Below are 21,424 nucleotides of genomic sequence, written 5' to 3'. Positions count from 1 at the left end.
TTCTTTCAGGAGTAAATGGCCTGTGCCGGAAGTGTGTACATAACTTAGAGGTGCATTTACACATACGCGTGATATGCATTGCCCTTGGGTGGTTTGCTAAAAATTTCCTGTCAGTGTGTACGGAGATCACGAAATATTCCACTGAGAACCAAGCAACGCCCACTAAATAAACATCAAATTTGGGAAGACCTACGAACAGTCGGTGCATCAGAGAAACTTGAGCTGGGTCTCTCTCTCGGATATAGTATAAACCGGTTAATGCGTTGGAGGGAAGAAGAGAAGAAAAGCAAAGTTCCGGCGTTTTCATATTATTAACTCACGGTCAAAGCGAGTAAGCATATGTAGATGCGCCTTTTTTAAGTCTTCACGTAGTATCTGGTTTGTGTGCGAAGGTAGTGCTGCCATCTATGTTTCAAATGGTGAGTGAAGCAAAACGATTGAATATTTTCACCGTTGTAGGGTCTGTTTCTTTTTGCTGGTGAGACTCTTTAACAGAGGAGATCGACTCCCATGAATAAGATCAGGAAAAGTTTCATCGTCGGAATGTACTTTTCACAGTACATTCAGCTTGTGATAATGCAGGTTATGAACTAAAATTTATAAGGGATTTATGATATGCTCATAAGTTACACCCAAATCTGTTGATTTGCGTTGAGTTTTTTTGAAATAGCCATTTTTTAGCCATAGCTCAGGAATTCCTAGGTGTAAGTAGATTTGTACGACTTATTTCGGACTTTTTCGGACCCTGTGAATGAAGTTTGGACCCTTACCGGAAGACTGCAAATAAAGTTATTTCGTGGCCCATAGCTCAAGAGCCACTGGCTGTTAGTGGATGTAAACGACCCATCTCGGAAGCTCCTGTGACCCATAGAATAAGAATCCCCTACTTTAAATGTACGAAATCTCTAGGAATCGCAAATGTCCGAGAAGGGAGTTACTAGAAGCGAACCTCAACTGGTTACAGAGTGGATTCTGAATCACCTAACTTAATTGAGCGCGAACAAAACAATAAGCAGCTGATTCATTGCGAGCTTTAACGTCTAGCATCAGTCTAACGGGCTTTCTGTGCGTTTCTAGGTGTGCTTCTGACGTGCTCCTAATGTAATATGTAAGAACGGGAAACACAGAGATTACATAGAGATTGTGAGTGTGTACTTCACGTCGAAGTGTTTCGTGAATTTCTCTAAAGCACCGAGGTCCGCAAATTAATTTATGTGATGTCCGGCAAGACCGAGTAAGAATACATATTTGGGAGACTAGTTACCCTAATAAATCTGATAATGTAGCTTTGTCGCGAGATAAAAGGGCCGAGAGAGTCGCCCGAGGTTGGTCGGTCCCAGAGTAGTACATAAGGCAAAAGGGTCAAGACCCGGGAAGTGGCACTAGCGTCATAATTTGTTAGGGCCACAGCACGAAACTGATGGAGAGGTTGCGACGTTGTTCGAACCTCGATTTAGGACGCGGATTTGATTCCTCGGGAAGATGGTACGTTCCGCCTTGGAAAATCCCTTTCGGATGAACATCGGTCATCCGAAATTGAATCAAGGAGCGCTTCCATCTGCAGAAAGAGAAACCTCTGGAAAGTGAGTTTCCAAAGGGGGAAGAGTACAAATTGCGTGATACACAGTGCCGAGTGACTAGAACCAATATTATTATCTGCTCCGAGCTTCCTTCTGACTGGACAAAAACTTATGAATGGAATGAAAAAATTTTGAATTATTGAACCGAAATATGCAAAGGTGCATAGGTAACAGGGCGTATGGCATATTACTAGCGAACCGTTGATCCTAGAGGCACACAATTGAAAAAGTATCCATTTAACGTGTAATACTCAGATATGTCATCCGTGCTGCAAGAGGTTGTATAGTTATTGAATTAAAATTTAAACTTTTTGTAGGGACACCCTGTACTCAAGAATCCAATTACAAAGTTGTTGCCTGTCTCTTCTGATGCCAAACAAACAAATAAAATCCATGCTTCTTAGTGAAATATTCACTGAGGTATTCAAATAAAGTGGTGAATGCACAATGCATGATAGACCAGCATGCATTTTTCATGGTTACCCTGTTCTGACCAGTAAGTAAGTGGTAACCTACTCCGGGGAATTGTGCGTAGTAGGGGGGAGACTTCCTACTGGTTATAAATAAATGTTTTCCCCCTCTTTTCCTTTCTTAGCATAGACGAAAAATTTTTGCATTTCGAATTATTCATTAATTCTGAAATTAACTAATCGTTAAATGAATTAATAATTATTTATTAATTATGAAATTAATTACTGATTAATTAACAAATGATTATATTAATAAAAATAATATTATTAATGCGTATCTACTTCAATAATTGATAAATAATCATTTGTTAATTAATCAGGAATTAATTTCATAATTAATAAATATTTCTTAATTCATTTAACGATCAGTTAATTTCAGAATTAATGAATAATTCGAAATGCAAAAATTTTTCGCCTATGCTAAGAAAGTAAAAGAGGGGGAAAACATTTATCTATAACCAGTATAGAAGTCTTCCCCCTACTACGCACAATTCCCCGGAGTAGGTTAATAATATTATTTGTAATATTATTATTAGTGATTAATAATACTTATTAATAATACTATTTATTAATAATATAAGTTATGTATTTTGCATTAATTATGATATTAAATGGTAATTATTTAACAGAAATACACAACAGTGTAAATGCCTAACGAGGTGGGTGAAAAAAGATGCCCATGAAAATATGGATGTAAAAAACAACCAAAATGCAGCAACCCGATATAAAAGCGTATGCGTATCACGAAAGAAAAAACTAATAATTAATACAATATAATGGACTGCCCTTTTCATCAATTATTAAATTAGTTCTACAGTTTTTCAAAAATTACAAAAATCATTAATTATTGATTTTTCATTCAATTTTTCTCAATTTTGAAATTAAGGGATCAATATCATACGATATGAATATGGATGCGCTCAATTTCATTTCTATATGCTTCGCAAGACCTGGGCTAACCCATATGGGAGGGGAAACGGGGGAATACACCCCTGGAAGCTGAATTTCGTGAATATTGGTCAAAAACTATAGACAACATATTAAAAACTTCACAAAATGTCAGACATATCATATTTGCTTTATATTGTAAAATGATATAATATTTTTTCTTTTTTTTTTCGATTTATTTAGTGTAGAAAAAAAAAATATATAATTAAATTCTGATCCCAGGAACTTTAAATACGAAAAAGGGCGCAGTAGCCCGGTCGATAAGATGCTCGCCTAAAGTACCAAAGGATATTTAGAGGTGTCGCGAGTTCGATACCCAGTTCGTCCTTGTCAGAAAACTTTCCTGACACAGGGGTACAACAAAAAACGGCGACTTGACCGCAGCAAAAATTGCTACCGCAGGGAGTTCCCCCATCGAGGGGTTAGCGCACCAACCTCTCGATGAGAATGAAAAACAAGCCAGCCGTTCGGAATCGGCAATAAATTGTAGGTCCCGGTCTAATTAGCCCTCGTGTGCAGAAAATGACCGTGGTGCGACAAAAATGATCAAATGATGATCAAATACGAAAAATGTAATCTGTTTTATACATTATCTAACACCTATTAAAATTTATAAAGATTAGTTTTTACGATTTTAAGAGATAATAAACTGCGATGTCAGTGAACTGATTACTTCGAGATACCAATCTGTTAACACGTACAAAAAAACCCATTGCCTAACAAATACAAAGACTCTCCTACGTCTCATTCATGATACGATACATATTTTCACGATACCAGGTGAATGAAATAAACTTTGTTAAAAATCCATTATATAGGTACGCTGGAGTAGCAAAAGGTGCCTATTTCGCAGCTTCAATACAAACAGCTCTCTGCTGACGGCATTTATTGCTACTTTAAAGTACGAGCAATATACATATGCAGTAAAACCTCGTTAAGTCGTCACTCCGGTTAAGTCATCGATTGTCTTCAGGCCCGTCTAGCTTTCATAGACAACAATGTTATTAAACCCTCGTTTACTCTTCGCTAATTTCGGTTAACTCGTCACTATGAAAAAGTTTGAAAGAGAGGAACAGATTAATTTTATGGCTCCCTTTAAAAAAAAGAGCTCGTTAACAGCATTGCTATTGCTTAAAGGTCATCATAAAAGCCTTATGTACCAAAACGGAACGGTTCAAGTAACGAAAGCTAAGCTGGAGAAGTCCATTCGCCTACTAAAGTTTTTGAAACGTTAGGGGACTGTTCGAGCAACAACTGATTTCTGCATGAGCCCCACTAATTTATGGCTTAAAATTTAAACAAATTATCTTTGTTGAAAAACCAGACATTTTTTCCAAAGTTGAGGTGTTCTAATGTGTGCTTTTCCTACCCGGGGCCCCCTCATGTCAGAAGTGGATCCTGTGTTCAAGATTACGTTGTAGTTAGTATGTGAAAGATTACCTTGATAAATTTTACTACGATTACCTTGTAGCTGTGGTATCATGAACTACTGATAAAGAATTAAAGCTCTAAAATTAAATTTCATGTACATGTAAAATTATTGAATAATAGTTCTGTTGTGAAGAAAAGCTAACTATTCTAACAGTTGCTCTGATTTGTCTAAATTTAAAAAATTACGAGTGTAAATCAAAGTGTACCAGTATATTTTAACGCAATAAGTTGAGTAATAAGAGCTCTAAAAAAAGTAAAAACTTCAATTTTTTTCTTTAGCAACCTATAAATTTTATTAATATTGCAATTTTAATTCATATTTTAATAAATGTTATACTATACAAATACAAATACAAATACAAAAACAACGTCACAACAGGCAAAATGCCCAACGAGGGGGCTGATAAAAAGATGCCCATAAAAACATGGATGCCATATATTTCAAAAATACAGCAACCCAATTAAAATTGCAATTAACACAAATTATAAACAATATATACACATGATGTAATATTATACAATGCCCATAAAGATTACTTATGGTTGTCTTATTCTAAGTATGGATAGCTTCTCGATTTACCCCAACATGTTTATCGTATTTCTTTTTAAACGTGTCAATTGTGTTACAATTTACTACCTCCGGGGGTAAGCTATTCCATTTATTAACAACCCTATTAGAGAAAAATTCCCTGCGACACCATAACCTTGCATTGTCCCTCACCAATCGATACTGGTGTCCCCTTGTAAAAGCAGTCGATTGGCAGTGTACTAAAAGTTCATGGTCCATCCTGTCCATCCCATTGAAAATTTTGAACATTTCGATCATATCTCCTCGACACCTGCGTTCATGCAATGTAAATATATTCAAAAAATGAAGTCTCTCTTCATAACGCAAGCCCTGTGTGCCAATAAGGACACGCGTAGCTCTTCTCTGCACCCCTTCAACCAAGTCTATGTCCCTCTGTAGGTATGGTCTCCAAAACCTTACAGCATACTCCAGTCCAGGACGAACTGAGCCTCGAAAAAGCGGAAGGATGACTTTAGGAGAACGCGAAGAGATCTTTTTGAAAATGAGACCAAGCATTCTATTCGCTTTTTTGACCACCGCCGAACAATGTTGAGAAAACTTAAGTCACTCGTCAATGAGAATTCGTAAATCGGTGACCCTAGTTGCATCCAGGATAGTGACACCATACAACTCGTAAGAGAACCGTGGGTTGTTACAACCAAAATGAGCGACCATGCACTTATCAACGCTAAACGTCATGCTCCATTCATTTGCCCATGCTGCAATCTTGTTTAAGTTGGTCTGGAGCAACTCCCTATCGCTTTCATTTCTGATTACCCCCCCCCCCCCCATTAGCTTCACATCATCTGCGAATTTGCTAGTAATCCCATCGATACCCTGATCGAGTTTATCGATAAAAAGTGAAAAAAGTATGGGGGCCAAGGACGCTTCCCTGAGGAACTCCACTTGTGACGTCTGTCCAACCAGAGAATTCCCCGTTCACCATAACTTGTTGCGACCTATCTCTTAACCACGATTGTATCCAATTCAGCAAGTTGCCTCCAATTCCAATCTCGTGTAAACGCTTCAAGAGTTTGCCAGGTTGGACCCGATCGAATGCCTTCTGGAAATCAAGGTAAACAACATCTACATTTTTGCTCTTACCCAAAGCCTTACTCACGTGATCATAGAAGCAAAGGAGGTTAGTTACACATGACTTCCCCTTCCTGAACCCATGCTGATTATCCGACAATACATTATTCTCGTCTATCCACTTCACAAACTGCCTTTTGATGATAATTTCCAAAATTTTCGAGAGGGAGCTCGTCAAACTCACTGGACGATAATTTGACACCGCTTCTCTACTCCCCTTCTTAAATATCGGAACAACATTAGCAAGTTTCCAATCCCTTGGGACGATACCCTCAGCAACACTACTCCTGGATATCTGGGCGACTGGACCCAACAATTCATTAGCACATTCCTTGAGGACCCTGGGATAGATATCATCTGGTCCTGGTGCTTGCACATTCCACGTCTTCTACTTGAATATCGTTTAGGGTTTTATTACCCCATGCAACACCCGTATATGGGATATCATTATCTCCATTAAAAACCGACGCGAAAAAGTCATTGAAAGCATTACACATGCCTACATTGCTCTCTACCCTAGAGCCTCCTATCGAGAGGGGGCCAACCGTCCCCTTACATCCATTATTGACGTATCGAAAAAATGATTTTGGGTCAGAGCCGATGTTATCTGCCAACCTAGATTCAAGTTCCTTTTTACAATCTCTTATCGCTTTCTTCAACAGTCTTCTTTTATCAGTAAACAATGATAGGTGACCTCGTCCACTTTTATACTCTCTGAATGCTCTTTTCTTTTCAAGATAAAGGTTCCGCACGCTATCCGTGAACCATAGAGGGTGCGATGTACAAACACGCTTTTTTCGAACAAAGGGTATGACGTCGTGCAAAACAGAGGACAGCTTCGTACTAAATTCTTCCCGTTGACTTACCACCCGTACTGATTCCAACCGGTCTTTGCAAACTTCCGCTAACCTTCTTCTCAAAACATCAAAGTTAGTTCTCCGAAAACAAGGAACCAGTCTTTTGTTATGAACCTTACCCGAGTAAAAGTTACAGTGAAATCTGACTATACGATGATCACTAGAAGAAAACTCTTCCCCCACCGAAACATGTTCAACTAGATCCTCAGAACTAGTAAGAACTAAATCCAAAATAGCAGTACCCCTAGTGGCTTCTGATACATGCTGATACAAAAAATTTTCGAGCACCAACTTAAGAAAGTCTCTTTCATACTGATTTCCAGATGAAAGGTTCTCCCAATCAATACCCGGGTAATTGAAATCCCCTAGTATATACGAACCCTCTTTCGCTTACACATGTAGGAAATTTCATCATGCAATTTGGCGATGTAGTTTTGATCCCTATTCGGTGGATTGTAACAAACCCCAACAATAAATTTATGACGTCTTTTGTTCTCAAGTTCAACTCATATGGTTTCAATATCACTTCTCTGCACGTTACACTCTCTAGCCTTCAAACATGATTTCACGTATATCAACACTCCACCCCCTTTTCTATCAGAAGAACCTGGGAAAAAGTATACACTGTTTGCTAACCCTAACGTCCAAAATACCTACGAATTTATATCAGAGAAGCGAGAAAACACAAACCTGGCAAAAATTCAATGAAAATGAAATGCGAACGGGAAAAAAAATTCAAGTAGATCGAAAATATACAACGAAAATTAAAAAAATTGAGAGCAATATAGTAAAAAAAAAACCACTTATCTCGCAATCCAACGTGTGCTAGAAAAAAAAGAGAACACCGCAGAATATGACCCAAAAATGAACAACACGCTATGTAAAACTCACGAGAACGAAGAAAACACAAAGAACGACACAAAATGGCGCACTGACGTGATGGATAATCCTTCGGTATTCCCCCGGCAACGGTTTCGGATAAAACTTCTTCTATTGGTCGGTGAGCGGAGCGCGATAAAAGCACGTCCGTTCCCAACGACGGCGAAGACGAGAAAAAAAGAAAGAAAAAAAAAAGTTTAGTTAGTTTAAATTTACAAATTTTTTCACAGTATTGCACGTTAAAACTCACGGCACTTCGGTTAAGTCGTCACTCCGCTTTAGCCGTCATAATTTTTCGATAACATGAGGTAACGACTTATCGAGGTTTTACTGTATATACTGTGAATATTGTAAAAATACATTGTATTTTTATTTTCACAGTTATTTTTTTTACTAAGTCAATGCTTTTTTTATTACACTGTATATTGCAGCTGCCTATGGTGCTGGTATTGGCGAGTTTTGACAAAAATTAATTAATTTTGTAAAATATTATACACTTTCCCTATATGCTGAATGATACATACGATTTAGGATTATATCAAGAGCCATAACGACTGCTAGATTCACTTTTCCTGAATAAGTATAGTAATGCATAATTGCTTTCGATGTTAAACTGTTGTATTAAATATTCATGATGAAATAAAAATCATTTGTATCATGATGAATCGAGGGGTAAAAACTGTTTTATAAAAAAAAAGAATGTTTTTGCGCATTGGTTGCTACTGCCTTACCCACGAGAATTTTAACATCCATACTTGGGTTATATAACGTTTCCAAAAGACATTAAAAAATTTGCCAGATTTTCAACTGAGTTTCTCGTATATGGAGATGGGAATCTTTCCCTTCCATTAAATCCATGTAGGAACTGGGGTTAGAAATTAACATTAACGCGCACTGGGGGTTCTGAACGCAATTTTCACCACGATCGTATTTCAACAGCGACGATACGGTTTATAACTCGCGAGTTGTTCGATGCATGATCCAAAAGCGAGTTATACAAACGCAATTAGTGTGAGTTCGGCACATAATATCCTCTCACTCCATTTACCGTACCATCGTTCGAACCCACTCGATGCCAAAGTCGGAATTAATTACTCGGGTCGGGTGCATAAATGACTCGCAATCGGATAAAAACGAACAAATGGGCCAAAACATTGGCAGAGGGAACTAAAGTTAATTAATGTTTTTCGTCTGTTCGCATCCGGAAGAAACGATTCGAATTCATTTTCGGGGAGGAAACAACGTCATGTAAGACCCAGAAACAATCGGATCCTGCCTTTCGAATTCACCCTGACGCCGTGGACTGTTTGCAGTACGGGGCTACGTTCCTACTCCTAGAAATAAAAGGAAAAAAAACGTGTTTTTTTTTCCTTCGGGAAAATAATTAAGATCGTTTTCGATTGCTGCGGAAGTCGAATCCGAAACAACGTCTAAATGATTCCAACGTCCGGCAAGTGGTGATGGTGCACTTATCGGAGTAGTTCGCGTGCGAGTTCGCGATCACAACTCCTCCTACTAAACGTCGACGTTTCCTTTGACAAATGATCTGAACGTTTCTCCTTTTTTATTTTCGTCGAACGTATAGAAGCATTTATGAATCAATTACGAGATTTGATTCATAACCGTTTTTCCATTCGTAAATTAAAAAGCCGAAAGCGCTCTGCAATGGAAAGAAACGCATTATTTATTTATTTACTTTACACAAACTGGGGGCAAAAGCCATTAATAGGTTGAGGCATGCGACATGCGAAAGACAATGAAAGTGCATAAGACATGGGAAAACCCATTAGACACGATTCTATCAGTCACGTAGAAGCGCAAAACACCCTCTTCCGAGCATCGGTCACATACAATTCCAACTTTCAATTATATTATAAGAATAACTTTCAATTATATGAAAAAGAAGTTATTGCCATTTTAATTATACTTTTTGTCTTTTTCTAATAATTTATTTATTGCATAAACAACACACAAACACATGAAATATGTGAAAAAAAAATACAGAAGAAAGAAAATACAAAATAAATAGTGCATACACACCACACTGCTCTTAGGGACCCATTCCATCTTTCCTGGAGCTTAATAAAATTTCAATTGTATACATTAAAGTAACAGGAGACTGTATATGTGTTACTGCCAAAGCCGGAAGTTGCCGAGAGTCTTAGCCAGAGTCTGATTTTCAGGAATGATTCGGACTTTGGCCGGTCAATTTACGAAGTAGCCGGAGATCACTGGTCAAAGTTCGATGTGCTAAGGTGGGTCTGGTAGGAGCCAAATACATTTTTTTTTCATCGCTAACATGGGATACATATCTAAATGTAGTAGCTGTATTGAATTAGCTCTTTATGTGACGAGAGAAAAACTATTTATACAATAATAAAATAAACATGAGAGAGAGAGGGGACAGGGGTAATGCCGGTCACGGGGTAATTGTGGGGGGGGGGGGGTTCTCCAGTGTTTCTCCAATATATAATGCGTAGAGTAGCCCTGACAAGTGCTTGCAATCGTGTAGTGTGGGGTGGGTGACACAACTATCGCCATCTTAGTATTTGTTTGGCTGCTGAATTGGAATGTGCTACTTACTACGACAAATTACTCAAGTAGCACGTGACTATCCTTAGGTGACCACAGTTACCTCGGTCTTCCCCCATAGTTTTTTTCTGTCAAAATTTTGAAGAAAAAAATGATTACCGCATCGTTACTGGGTTTGAAGCGTTATCATAACTAACGTGGATATGATTATCACGAAAAAATACGCCAATTTGGAGATGCACCCCAAATCATGTCTTTTGCTATCGGACTTCGGCCAGGGATCTCCGGCCGAAATTCGGAAACTGGCTGGGTCAATTTACAACGAAATTGGCCAATTCGGAAACTTGCCAGTTTCAGGCTTTGCCAGTTACATATATATTTCAGATTTTTTAGGAATTTGTGCCTATATTCATATTTTCAATTAATTTTTCAAAATTCGATATGTGGAGTTTGCAAATACAGTATAAATATTTCTTCTTGGAGATGTTTATTTAGCATCACGTCGATAATTTTTTTAATAATGTACAAAATAAAGACAATAGAACAAAGCAAAACATACACTTTGCAGCTCTTAGGGACCAAATCGGTCCACGTCTCAGCGCTTAACAAAACATTTCTGTATTCAATAACAACATTACCAACATTACCAACAACACCACTTGCCGCTGTGGTGGTCGAGTAGTTATAGTGACGGACTCGCGATGCGAGGATCCGGGTTCGAACCCCACAGTGGTGGTCGGCTGAAGTTGGTTTTCAGTGGTTCCCAACTTCAAGGCGCAAATGCGAGCCGATCTCCCCGTTAAAAAGTCTCGCCACAGAGAGCAACAGTCCTACAACGATAAATCATTCAATCATAACACTTCACTCATAGTTAGAAAAACTAGTGGCAGATGGCAGCACTACACATAACAAGCATTACAGAGAAACAACTAAACTTCACGTCAGATTTCACTACACGTACACGCATGTACCGATTCGTTGGGGGATTCCGCGGGGGGGGGGGGGTGCATGTGTGGTGTAGTAGTAGTAGTATGTAGGGCCTCCAAAAAATGGCTCGGGGATCCACGATGTTCTTAAGTCAGCCACCTCGTTGGGCAATTTGCCTGTTGTGGCGTTGTATTTGTATTAAATGGGAGTTTGGCTTAGATTTGCACCTTAAATTTGTATTAATTATATTATGTGTAACACTGTAATTACATTTCAGATTTTTTTTAATTTAGTTCAAAATTTGTCTTGAGCCCACGTTCTATATTTTCAATGAATGTTTCAAAATTTCATATTGAATTTACAAATGTAAAAATTTCTTCCTTGAGATGTTTATTAATTCTACGTTGGACGATTTTTTTCCGAATTTGTTACAAATGGCTGATCCCATCTAATTTATACTTTTTTTGATGAGGTATTTATGTGTTTTGATGTTGAATAAACGAAATTACACCTTTTTGAAGTTCTATCGTTGCTATTTATGAGAAATAAGTTATGAGTTTTACCACGAAAATTATCAATTTATACACATACGTACACTTGCCACAGTTCAAGTGCCAAAACGTCTGATTTAAGTAGATTTGTATCAATGAATGTAAAAATTTTACATTTTATGCTATTTTAAATGTTAAATAAGTTAAAAAAATACTGTTCAAACATTTTTATTTTTTATGGTAAAAAATGAGAATTAGGCTAGTGTCAGAGCATAAAACATTCATAAAATTAATTTAAAAAAATTAGTTTTTAAAAACACAACGAATGGCCTGAATCCCCCCCCCCCATGATAGGATTCACTGCAATAATAGTCACTATGCAACAAAACAAACTCCCAGGCGCACGCTACGTTTCTGTTGCTTATCCTTACGTTTCGGAGCTGGACATATCGCACATGAATCATGGGGATATTCCTTGACATTTCTCCGTATGGAGCAGCTGTTCTTACACACATTTATTTCGGGTTGTTTTGTGGCATGTGATATGTGGGGCCGCGTCTTTTTTCCAAGTGTAATAAAAAGAAAAACAAAAATAAGGCTAGTTTCAAAGGTCTTTCCTCTCTTTCACGGTTCATTAAGGCCTTGGCTTCGATTCGCGATGCAGTTTTGGGCGCTTAATCTGTTCAATCAATCAATTCGACCACCACCACCGAGAAGAGAGAGTGAGTTGTGACCGATCCGAATCGGAGGAAGGAGCTTAAGTGATGGAGTAAATTCACTCGACGTGTTTCCTCGAGGATGAAACTCGCCGGGGATATAACCGAGGAGACATTTTAAATCCGCATCGGTGCTTTTGGCAACGACATCATTGTTTCAGGCCAGAGAATACTCGCGGCGTTATAATTAAAGGTGCTGCAAGTATACGGTGGTTATAATCAAACTGACACTACACAGACGTATGTAGCGCCTGTTCTGGTGGACGTATTTCGTTGAGAAACTTGGTAGTTACGTTAGGTGGACCATATAATAAACAAAAGTGCCACTTTTACCTGGTAGTCAAAAATTGAACAATTTTTATTAGAGTTTTCTTTTGCCCATGTTCCATTTAACCTACATACCAAGTTTCAACGAAATACGTCCACCAAAACAGACGTTGCATACGTCTGAGTAATGGCAGTTTAATTGCAACCACCCTACAGATATAAATGTATAAAGCTAATGTATAAGGACTGTATCTTAGGAAGTTTGCTGCTTTCCCCAGAAAAATTGGTGTTGATCATTTCTCTTCGACCGACGGACACAGTTTTGGAGAATTTATAGAGCATATGCATCATAGTAATCAATAATTGCTGATCAGGGTTCATAATGCGTATAGGTCTATTATCTCTCTCATCGGGACATTGAAAGAGACTAAAAAAAGCGACACTAAAATATCATAAATTGAGTTTCGCCCATACAGGGTGCATAGTGAAGTCTCCATCTTAAAATAACTCACGAACCGTTGATCCTAGAAGCATATTTTCAATTAGAAAAAACATTCAAATAAGGTGTAGATCTCAGACATATACGTCATTTATATTGCAGGGGATCGTACATTTATTAAGGGGACACGGGACTGTTGAACTATGAAAAAATCTATTTTTTTTATTATTTTAAAAAATTCTACAAATCTTCTTGAACATTTCGATGCCTCACTTTTTGTTCTACGAGCGCTAGAAATCGAGATAGATGGGAATATGTGTGACACGAAATTCAAATTTCACAGGTTTGAAGGGACTTCGAGCCATGTGGTTTCATATTTACCTCATATGTTTCACGTTTATATACATTTGTTATAGACTTTTATTACTCTATTTACGTTCGAAAAATATCTCTTTTTTCCTTTTTCTTCATTAAGTTGAAAAAAAAAACTGTGTGTGTTAATGACTTTTTTTTTGTTTAAAATATGCTTTTTGTGCAAATGCCTCAGTGAGTCTATCATATTCTTTTTTGTGTTACATTGCAATTTAGTTTATAATTATTTCACAATTATTTTTTCACGAATGGTTATTTGTTAGTGTACGTAGTTATTGTTCAGTGAAAAACCCTTTAATTAATCATATTAGAAACATATATAAGTTACATGAGCCTGGATTGTGTGGTGTGTAATGGTAAAGGAAAAATATCGAAGATGTGAAATTGTTGTATTGAATATACTAAAAGATTTCAAGTTATGTGCAACAGGAATTCATATCTTCAGTGAATATTATCAGTGTGATTACAATCTCAACAATGAATATAAAACCATTTTCACACATGAAAAAAAATGGGGAAATTCCATTGAAATACCACTGAAAACAATAGAGGCAATGCAAAACTCACATTCACCTGTAGTGTTGTTGTGTGTGATTTGTTGTGAATTCCTATGTTACGATGATGGCATCAGAAATAAATTTACACCTAGTGAATGAAAAGAACCTGATTTTCAAAAGATTTTTCTTCCAAGCATAAAAATGTGTTGTGCACACTTGCGTGTCTATGAAATGAGATTTGTTGTTGACGATTGCCGAAAACTTTCTCAAACTTTTGCCCACTTTGGACATATTAATGCTTATTTTCTGAAACAAATTGTAATCATGTTTTTTTGTATCACACTCACCACAATTTTATTCGTGCTAATGCCTTTACTAATACATAAAAAAACCGACATTGAGATTTTTTTTTCTACAAAGTCAAAACTTAACGAGTTTTCCACTATTATGTCAACTAATCTTTTTTTGTCAGTTTTCTCGAGCTAGTCTGTTTTGGTTTGTGATTATTTTCTTCATTTTCGCCAATTTTTTAATTCAATGGGTGCGGTATCCCAGGTCGATGTCACTCACCTAAAGTACCAAAGGATGTTTAAAAGGTGTCGCGAGTTTGATACCCGGTTCGTCCTTGTCGGAAACTTTTCTGACAGAAACGGCGACATGACCACAGAAAAAGATTGCTGTCGCAGGGAGTCCCACATCGAGGGGTTAGCGAACCAACCTCTCGGTGAGTATAATTAAAAAGGCTGCCGTTGAGAATCGGCAATGAATTGTAGGTCCCGGTCTAATTGGCCCTCGTATACAGAAAATGACCGTAATGCGACAAAAATGAACGAATTCAAATGTCTAAGCGAATATCGCACTTAAAAACGTGTAGTTTTCTTTGTTGGCCTCAAAAAAGACAGGGCAACAACTTTCTAATTGGGTTTTTGAAGACAGGGTGTCCGTATAAAAAGTATTTTTTTATTGTAATAACTATACAACCCCCCCCCCCTGCAATATGAATGGAGTATCTGAGGTCCCCCCGTTATTTAGATACTTTCCTTAATTGGAAGAATGCTTCTAGAATCAACGGTTCGTGAGTAACTTCACTTTCTTATGCACTATGCATAGGTGTACATTAAAGCACACGCGCTTAACCCATGGCCCTCGGAGTCATTTGATATGGCCCGTGACAAATACAAATACAACGCCACAACAGGCAAAATGCCCAACGAGGTGACTGATAAAAAGATGCCCACTCGAGTGGCCCACGAAAAATTATCAAATCACCAAAGTGACCAGTGGTATATTTCTAGATTACTTCAGCGGCTCGTGGTATATTTTCAGATCATTTAAGTAAGCCGGAGAACATTTAAAGATTGCTTAAACTGCCCGCCCGTGGCACACTTTCAGATCACCAGAGTGACCCGTGGCACATTTTCAAATTACTCGAATGACTCGTGGCACATTTTCAGATTACTCAAATGGCCCGTGGTACGTTTCAAGATTACTCAAGTGACCTACGACACGTTTCCTAACCAATGAAGTAGTCCGCACTTCCCTGAATGTTGAACACTCTTCCCTTAAGGCATAATATTATGAGTTCTTTTTTCTTCCCTAGCGGGGATTGATTTACTTCAATAACACAAAATTGAACTTTGCTTTAATTTTGGTTCAAATTAGGATTGTGTATAATGATAGTGTTTGAGAATTTCAATATGGAATCAATAGGAATTAAATAACAAATCATACGCACGTAAATCGTCCGCTCACTTTATATCGTGAACAGGTCGTTGGAACGCGGCTTTAGATGACGTCAGTCATATTTTTTTAGTTTATTTGTAAATTTAAGGTCACTAGAATTTTCTGTGTAAGGTATAAATGCATTTGTTATGGACATTTCTTCATTTTAAATTTAAACTACCCCGTTGTGAAGTTTTCCTGTTATGGCTTTTACGCTTTATTATTTATGATTATACATACACGGTGTCCTAATGGGCACGCAGCGTCAGATTACTTCGAATTCCGGTAGAAATCATAGAGACGAGAATTTGATACGTAACATAGGGAAGGTCTCCCTATATGGCAATAGAGTCCAATTATGACTATGATGTTCTATAGACTATGACGATATATTCAGATTCCCCTCCTCGGCGTAACATATCGAAATGCCCGTCTCGGTGATCTCTATTGTATCTGCAGAAATGTGACGCCGCGTACCCATTGGGACTGCTTGTACATAAGTATTGAAAAAAATACAGTGTAAGAAAAAAGCGTCGGATACGATACTGTATATTAAAGGACGCGATACACTAAATAAGCAAACCCGATACGAAAGGCAGAAAAATTGTAAAAAAGTTTTTATTTACAAAAAAAAAGTTGTCATACAAATAAATATTCGAAAACATATTTACACGATAAATTAAAACGACTAGAGAAAAGCAACAAAATGTTTCCACATGAAACTTCCACGGACTAGAAGAAAAAAACGATAACAAATAATGCACAGTTTTGTATAAGATTTCCATAATATATATATCACAGTATTTACACAGTCTCTTATTTTGATACTTTTCTCAGGAAATAACTTGTGGCAGTGGTTTTTCTATATAATTGCTTTCATAAAATAGCCTCTTCTTTTACTTGAAATTGTGCGCTTTCGAGAATATTTCGTTATTATGATTGAACGGCTTGACGACGATTACATAAAAGAATCGCAGCTCGTATCGTAGTACTCAATTCAAAGACGTGACATCTAGAAATAGCGTTTGGACGTCTTACATTGCAATCATCATCTCGAGATCAAATATCCGATCGTTTTTGGGCATAGAAATTTTTTTTCTCACACACTCACACACACAAATTTAGTTTTCTTATTCATTAACCCCTTTTACGAGCACGGACGTGATATTACGTCCAAATGCCAGTCGAATAAATTCTAACAAGTTCTCTGTGTTTTCTTTCCTCTCTCTATCCCTTAGCGTGAAGCTTTATAGTAACCCTGTCAACCGAATTTGTTTTTTTTTCTTTCCCTCCTTTTCTATACTCCTGTTAATGATTTCGTTTTCACACATATAATGTCTCTTTCTACTATATACATGTAAGAGTAAAAAAATAACACGTAGGGTAAGGGTGAAAAGGAACTAAAAATAATTCTCTTATCTATTGACTTTTTCCTTTTATATTTTTCTTTCTCTTTCTGACGTGCGGTTGTTTAAGACAAGGTTATCAGATTTATCGCCGATTCGTCAAATAGAGATAATCCGAATTTGCTACCGAAAGCTTGTACCTGAAGTGGTTAATAAGCTAGAGAGTAGGGGTGATTAATAAATAATACTTGTTCAGGGGAATTTGAATATTTCTGCGTCTCTCTCAGGAAAAATATTTCTTAGCGCTTCTCCATTGATACAATCACACTTTTTTTTTTTTAAATAAAACGCATAGTTATCATGTTGTAATCTATTTTAGAGTCCTTGTTACAGATCGTGTCTTTTTAACCGTGACCACAGCGATGCTCACTAAAGCCCAAACAGCGCGTGCTCGATGTTTTACCCTTTCACTACTCTGTGAAGGTACTTTAAAGCACCACTATTTTTTTAACTTCCGTAATATCTCTCGCATAATTTATTGGGTGTTGGTATTTTAATGTACAAAAATTTTATATTTTGCGATTTCCAGATGACAGCATAAGTGTAGGATGACTAGTTTTCTAAATATGTTAATTAATAAAATTCGGTTAGAAATGTTTCGCTCCTGTGAAAGTGTTTACTGCATTATATAAAAGTGTATTTCCGTAAAACACTGCTTTTTCAAAATGTTCCTTAACAAATGTATAAAACAAATTATGGCTGTCTTTGTGGTATGATGAATAAATATTCATTATTATGTTTATTCAACATATTTGAATAGGTATTTTTCATTTTTATTGTAAGCGTATAGTGCTGACGAAACTGAATTACCAGGTTAATTAAATCGTTGTAAACTAATTTTTGAAAGAAATTATTTTTTTGTTTTTAGGCATTAATTAGAACTAGAATAACGTACCAAAAATTTATACGATTATTATTTCATTTTTTTCATAATGTGGTAACAAAAGAATTAAGCCCGATTTTGTTCTCAATCGATACTCAAATTACAAAAACTCCCTATTTAAGTTTCAATAAAATCATTAATGAGTTTAGGCTTGTGTCCTACTTTGTGTGGGTGTTCTTTTGTTCGTGGGCACAGACGATGATTCAAGAAAGAGTTCCCTTGAATTATATGCAAATACAAAGTCCACTAAAGGCAAAATGCACAACGAAGTGACTGAATAAAGATGCCCATAAAAAATATTTTTGTCAGATATATCGGAATTGTATCAAAAATACAGCAATTCCATAAAAGCAATAAAAAAGAATACAGCAAACCAAAAAAGAGTCACTGTGTGTGTATAAAATATGCGTCACTGTTCAAGAAATTAGTTTTAAGTTACCTTTGTGGAAATTACTTTTTTTTATTACGTCTGGAATCGATCTGAAATTATCATGCCTGTTCCCGTTATAAGTAATTAATAAACTAGTGCATGTTTGTGTGTGTGAAATGAACTCTATTGAAATTTCCAAATACTTCTCAGTTTTATATAAAAACACTTTTTAAATTAAATTACAGTGAAGATAAGAACAAGTGTTAATCTTCAAAAATTATATTTTGGCTTCCCTTTCAATAAATATTTTTTATACTTATTTGCATAACAGCATGAGGAGCGGAAACTGTTTTGGAAATTATGAAAAAGAATTTAAAAAAAATAATGTCGTCGTATAACATATTTCAATGGCGCATTTCTACATGTTTGGTTTTCAAAAAGTATAAACTAAATATTTTATCTCCCAATAAAGAAAACGGCGGAAAATTTCCCGCAAAACGCAGTCTTTGAGTAAAAGAAAAAAAATGTGAATATTACTTTGCTCTCACAATATTAGTAAAAAACTTTTTCATATTTCAAGGACATAAAACGTCCATAAACTAACACGGCTTTCAGCAATATCCTAAAATAGGAAGAAAAAAAAGAAAGAATTTGTTATTTACCACTTCTTTTTTCAGAGAAGAATTGAGTATTTAAATAAGAAGTCCTTCGAGGAGTTTACGATGCAAAGCAATAGTTTTTTCGGGATTGGCACTAAATTTCAAGCGTAATGAACACACAAGTCTTAAAAATGCGCCAGCGCTCAATTTATGCGCCAGAAATAAATGAACGAGCTTCTCTTTGGATGGACCACAACATTTTCGGAATTAGTAAAAGAAAAAAATAAATAAAATGAAATGAGACGACGTGCTTTTAAGCCTTAAAGTTTTTGCTATTGAGAAGTATAGAAAAGTTGAGTGGTGCGTAAAATGTCGGATGGAAATGATGCGATCAAAAGAAGGAGCGTAAAATCCTTTCGAGCATAAAATGAGATTAAAAGGAAAAGCCACTACAAAAAAGGAAAATAAGAAAAGCTTTTACGCCACTTGTTATAAGGACGCAAACTTTCAATCTAAAATCTTCGGCGGTGGTGGATTCATTCAACCCTTTCGAGTCAATGTCTTTACAGCTCGGGAAAAACCATCCAAAGACGCGACGCGTTACATTTACTTCTTTTCCCGCATTTTGTTGCTTGAATATCTGAAGAAAAAATCTTACATGAGAGAAAGTAAGATCAATATATGGAATACACCCTCGAAATGAATGAGTATATAAAAAAAAGAAACCTGTAGATAGATAGCTTCAAGTAAAGATGCCTATTTAACACAGATGAAAACTAAAAAGAGGTCTCGAGTCAGTGCCATCTTAACACATCGGCAAATACTTGTACGGCCCGGGGGCCCCCAAGTGCAGAGGGTGACTGATGAAAATGAGATCTGATTGAAAATTTCAAGAGTAAGAATGGAAATTGGGAAGAAAGCATTTCTAGCCAGAAAGAAGCCTTGAATAATTACTTCACCCGGGGATCCATGATGCTCTTAAGACGGCCCTGTTTCGAGTTATGATCATCTTACTGGCTGGTGTTAGTTTGTCAAACTCAGTTGTCCTGAAATGTCTAAACTCCCGTTTCCCTTGCTCTAGTGACCGTAAACACACAGCAACCCAAATTAAATAAGTGAATCGCTTCATGCAAAAAAGGATATTCTCAAAAACTAATTTTTTGGAAACAGCAAAATACTGTCTAAGCCTTTTCTGCATAAATTGTAAAACATTTTGTGATAGATTTATTTTGAAAGGCCCTGCAGAATTACGAATTTTTAGCATAAAACGTGCATTAAAAAAAATATATATATTAGAATTTCTTTTAATATTATATACTTAATTTTTTGTTCCATTTATTTAGGTGTGTATGTTTGAACTCGAGATGTGATTTCTATGTGAGGGACGTACAACTTGAATTTGGTTATTTCATTACCGTGACAAGCTTCGAACATGTAACATAAACAAAAAACATTTCATCAGTATTTATAAAAGGTATACAATGTTTATGTAATTGATACTGACGCCTACATCTTTAACTACATCATCAGAAAATTATGAAGTTACAGGAACGTCTTGTTGAAGAGATAGAAAGGATTTTCAAAGCATCTTTGAAGATCGAAAGTATCTACATAAATTTTGTTATGCAACAACCGTGTTCATAATAATGGTTAACCAGCAAATCACGTTCTTTAGAACTCAACGTAATATTTTCAATCAAAGGATAAGAATGGAAATGTTTTTCCCTGAAGATGGTTAGATCCCCTAACGTAAACCTTGAGTAGTTTGGTCACGTGTTTGCAAAAGGAAAAACTGCATATGCGCAACGATTTACATAGAAAGCAACCCCCCAATGGTGAATATAGTGGAGATAGTTCATTTTTTTAACATTTGAATTGAACTTTTTTTCTCTCGATTTCTTTTCCACCTTTTTATTGAAACGTTCATAATGTTTTGTGGCTTTTTGAAGGGTAATTAGAGCTGTGAATAACTCAAAACACTCTAGTCTTAATTGTAGACACTATCTGTAGCAAAAACAATGCACTACTCAGAGATGCATTGATAAAATTCTAAGAATGACGTAATTTAAAATTCACGTAAATCATAGAGATTGTATAGTTCATGGTATTTTTTTTCATTTTAAATAATTTTTCTTTGATAGTTCAAATTTTCAATATTATTATAATGATTCTGCATATTTATTTCGATGAGTCAAATAATTAATCTGAATTAATTGAATCCTACGAAAATTTGATATTCTGGTCGATCATATACTATTCTGAATCAATCGCAAGAGCTTAAAGCTGATCATTCTTACGTTAATCATCACTGGAGTCCAGGTTGACAAAATTAATTAGGTAAAAAAACTCAAATACTGCCCTGAATGTGTTTCTATTTG

The sequence above is a fragment of the Pholcus phalangioides genome, unplaced genomic scaffold (genome assembly GCF_987345545.1).
Source record: "Pholcus phalangioides strain wild (caught in Gottingen) unplaced genomic scaffold, Ppha-v1.0 ptg000009l_1, whole genome shotgun sequence".
Classification (NCBI taxonomy): domain Eukaryota; kingdom Metazoa; phylum Arthropoda; class Arachnida; order Araneae; family Pholcidae; genus Pholcus; species Pholcus phalangioides.
This window is presented reverse-complemented; position numbering follows the sequence as displayed.